Here is a 4,489-nt window from a genome sequence, read left to right on the forward strand (position 1 = left end):
TGTGTATAAGAGACAGGCCCGTGCGTGCGCGGAGGAGACCGTTTATATGCATGTTTTCGCTTATCCTAATGTTTTGGCTGGTTCTTCTTAACCTACCCTAGGTTTTAATTACTTGGATTTCCTCCTGGAAACGCGTGCAGCATAGAGGTCTTCAGGAGTGCAATAAGAAAGCTCCGTACTTTTAAGTTGCCTACTCGAATAGCAAATAGGAGGCTACTGTCTAAAGCAAGCCCTGCAAGGGGAACAGAAGAACGCTGACACATGCGTCTCTGGTGTGCTTCTCCAAACAGTGAGGGAAGTTTGAATTAGTAACGCTCGTGTTTGGAAACAATAAGCAGTTTCTGAGGAAGGAACCCAAAGGATGAGTCACAAGTATCCCAGGTGGGACTTGGGTCACGTTTTCTCAGCACTACAGTAAACCATGAAACATGATTCCAACCCCTCTTTCTCTGCTGATGTGTGAATCACAAAGTGCGACTATTAATGACTATTATACAGTTTTGAACTAGGGGGGATATGTCACAACCATCCTCCATTAACACACTCGAGAAATATGTGGGCAGATCTACTTCCCCAAGTAAAACATTTGTTTTGAACAGATTAATTACAGTCTGTGTAATAAGGTTTTTGTTCAAAGTCACAGTCTTAGTCAGTGGCAAAATTTTTTTAGTTATGTTTACACATTTACACAAGAAGGAGGATGAGGTGAAACTAATCTCTTTGCCCACTGTTCTATGGAAACATGAAAATGTCATGCTGGATGGAACGAGTGATCCATTTGCTGTTGTCTCTGACAGTGTCTGAGATGTCTCAAAAATTTCAGAAATTTTGTCAAAGAGTTAAAAATAGTACTGAAGCTCTCCAGATCCTTGTATTCAGCGCCGGTCCTCCCCCTCCTGCTGCTGAGGGCATCACTGCTCTATCTGGCACTGAAGTCTTTGTCACTGCCCATGACAGGTTGGTAGACACGGACACCAAGTTATTCAGCCTCAGCCTCAGGTTTTATCTTTGTCTGCAGACTAGGGATGAAAAGAGTGGGCTGTGTTCCACGTTACAATCTAGCTTGCAAGGTCTTGTGCTCCAGTGTCTGTCCTGGTTTGAGGCTGAGAAATTAACACTTTGCACTTTGTGAAAACTAAGCCCAAAGACAAGTCTCCCATTAAGGAGTCTTTAAAGAGAGATCCAAAGCTACTCTAAAATAATGTAGGCACTTAAGGTATTAGGACAAGGAAGCCGTATTTTTATGTCACAATATCATTACAAAATAATGCATGTTGATGGAGGCTATTACTGAAGAGAGTGGAGAGTGTTTTTAAGAAATATAGACAATGGAGAGCTACGTTGGATAACTATCTCCTTAAGACTTTCCATTTTATGTTTGTCTATGTACTGGGGACAAGAAAATTGTTAATAAATCAAACATTGTGTCAGATGCAGATGCTGGCACCTATAATGAGAAAGTTAAGTTCTAGTTTCAGTGTTTTCAACCTTTGTATGTTAAGATTAGAAAATGTTCCACTCTTAACAAGTTCATTACTTCAGTAATGTGAACAGCTGTTGCTGCAACCTGTTTGAAGAATAAAACCAATCATGATAAGACTGCTTTCTCAAATAATCATTTGTGAAACAAAACCACATCCATCTTTCATCAGTAGTTGGCAGATAGGCCATCTTAATACAATTCAGAATTATTGGGGATTGTTGACAAGCATATGTAAATACCCAGGTTTGTATGATGTAAAGTCGTGCCAAGATTTCATTTAATAATTAATGACTGGAATTTAGTATTTCTTCTATGTTCTGACAGTTGGTTATATTAAAAGACTTAGACAGTTCAGTCACTTTGAGCTGTACTTTATGTCACTGGTAGCCTCCACCGACTTCAGTGGAATTATGCACAACATAAGAGACTATTCATTAAGAGTAAGGCAGAAAGAATTTACCACGTAAGTCATAATGAAAGGACAAGAAATTATTATGCATGAATACCTGCACAGAGGCCATGGAAGCTGTTGGGACCTTTGACTTTTCCTGAAGTGTGGCAACAGCCTCACTCAGATACAAGACCTGCTGTAGCCATTCCCCCAGTGGACAGGTTGGCCATCCAATCTGAAACTTGGTACCTGACCCATATCCGTGTCCAGCATTATGGGAATGTGGCTCCACAGATTTACACACACTCAAATACTAGGACATGAGCACATACTAACAAGCTCAGAATACTCTTCTGAACTGGGATATAACTAAAAAGTACTGAAGTGCTTTCCTGGACTAGAGCCTCAATCACCAACTTAAGAGTGAAATTGGATTTTTAATACTCTATATAATGAATTCTGAGAACAGATTGGTGTCCGAAATCTGGGAAGCATTCTAGTGACAAATAATAGACCTTATTTGGGGAATTTCTCATTAAAGTTACTGTGGTCTTTCATTTCTGTATTTTTTCTCCTGCTCATTCCCTATTAACACTCATGGTGTTATGCCTAGAAATTGCTGGGAAACTGAGGAAATGTCAGAACACTTGAAGTTTCTTTTAAAGTTTTCATGAAAATAAGATTTTCCTCAAAAATTTCTGAACAAATCTAGTTGTATCTTAGATTTTTATATGCTTAGATGCTGAAATGTGTTGCCTGAAAAAAAAACGTAACCCAAAATGAGGTTGGCATGATTCATCTTCTTTAAAGATTTTATATGAAACACTTAAGAAGAATACATTTTTTCCAGCTTCCAGCAGTTTACATTCACATTGGGATTTAAGAATCAAGATAGAGACTTTCCAATTTTGTCTCCCTAACACAATGCTTTGATTATTCCCACTGCACAAATAGAAGCAAATCTAGCTAGACCTTATTCTTAATTGTGTGTTGGTAAGACCCTTACAATACTCTGATCAGATGAACAAATTTTGTAATGTATGTATATTCCTGTTTTAAGTCCTTGGTCTATGCATGATTTTGAAAGCTTGAATTTGATTTAAATTGTGTTAAGAGTCTGTAGCAATGCCACCACAGCATTGTTGTTGTTGTTGTTGTTTTGAATAATGCAGTGTTAATTTTACAGAATCTTTTTAAAGCTATACTGGGTTTCCCATGAAAACCACTTTTTCTTCTTTCTGTGGTAACATTAGTCACATTTACATTGCTGTACAAACAGTAAAAATAATTTTCGTTTATCTTTTGTAATGAATTTCTATGAGCTCCATAAAGGTAGACTTGGGAATTACATTCAGAATGGCAACATTTCCTTAAAACATGAGAGAGTTTGACATGGTGTGTTGTGCACTGGATGGGAAGTTGGACTATTAGAATGCTTTGCTGCCCTCTAGGTGATGAATAATTAGCTAAGTAATACTCTGGTATTTTGCAGAGCTCAAAAAGCTGAAGACTGGATTCGAAATGTTCTACACGTATTTGAGAGCAGGAGGGCACTGTTACTGAAATGATGAAATTAATTTTACAAATTATAAACTATCTTATGAGTCTACTGATTTTTTTTCCTTTGCTTTGCAATCTCTATCAAGTATTTTGTCAAGTAGGTTTTGTCTTTCTATCAAGTTTGGAGATTTAGTGGGCAAATAAAAATGGTAACAGTAATACCAGACATTGTTTCTGCATTTATGATTTGTTTCTGATAGGTTTTTGAAAAATTAGATGGAAACTATTACGGTCTTGCTTGAGAAGAGCAGTGTTGTGGGTTTACTTTAACACAACGTTGTACTGAAGTGGAACACTGCTAATGTTCCCAAACTTGAGGACTTCCAAATGTAGTGCCGTATTCTTGGAGCGGCTCTGGAAGGGGGCTCAGACGTCCCGCAGTACCTCCGGCGGGTTCCGATGATCAGGGCGGTGTCTGTGCCACCTGCCCTCCCAGGCTTGGCCCAGTCCTGAGGGCATCCCTGGAGAATCAGTGCCACCTACTGCGTGGTTTCGAAAAATCTGCTTCCAGCAACGTCTTACTCCGCCTGGGAGGTGTCCTCGCTCACTTTGAATACTCGCAGCTTCTGAAATTCTTTATCCTATACTTGAGTTAAAGAAAAATCATAGAAGGTTCGGCGTGGGGGAAAAAAAAAAAAAAAAGGCCTGAAAACAGCACGTAGTGCTTCAAATTAAGCATTACGACTTACAGGGCTTTATATATATTTTTTAAGGGACAATAAGAGTGGAGTCTGACGCACCTACGACACGGTATTAAGGAACATCCTTACAAAATCCTTTCCTTTTAAGGAAAAATCCTTACAAAACAAGGCTTCTAGAAGCCTTTTTAATGCTCTTCGACGGCAGGTGCCTCTGTACGCGGCGGAGCAGGCGGGCTCAGCCGCGGAGGCCTCTCCCGCCAACACCCTGAGGCAGTTGCCCCCTCAGAGGCCGGGGACAGCGTTTTCCTCGCTGCTGGCGGTTGCTGGCTCCTTAAACCCGTTTCGGTGCCCTCCCCCCCGCCGCTGCAGGGGGAGAGCACGAACCCAGAGCAGCTGCGGCCGCCGGCTGCGAGG

The 4,489-nt window shown here is 40.3% G+C and overlaps 1 protein-coding gene across 1 annotated transcript in view; it reads right to left on the reverse strand.

Moving 5' to 3' along the window:
- The window catches only part of RNASET2 (ribonuclease T2), a 30,558-nt gene extending 30,388 nt beyond the window's left edge, over positions 1-170 (reverse strand). Inside the window, exon 1 of the mRNA XM_026845825.1 lies at positions 97-170. The gene's annotated coding sequence lies outside the window, so the exon portion shown is untranslated. The remainder of the gene's footprint in view (positions 1-96) is intronic.
- Between the last annotated feature and the right edge of the window lie 4,319 nt (positions 171-4,489).

The sequence above is a fragment of the Athene cunicularia genome (assembly GCF_003259725.1).
Source record: "Athene cunicularia isolate RWA chromosome 3 unlocalized genomic scaffold, athCun1 chr3_part1, whole genome shotgun sequence".
Taxonomy (NCBI): domain Eukaryota; kingdom Metazoa; phylum Chordata; class Aves; order Strigiformes; family Strigidae; genus Athene; species Athene cunicularia.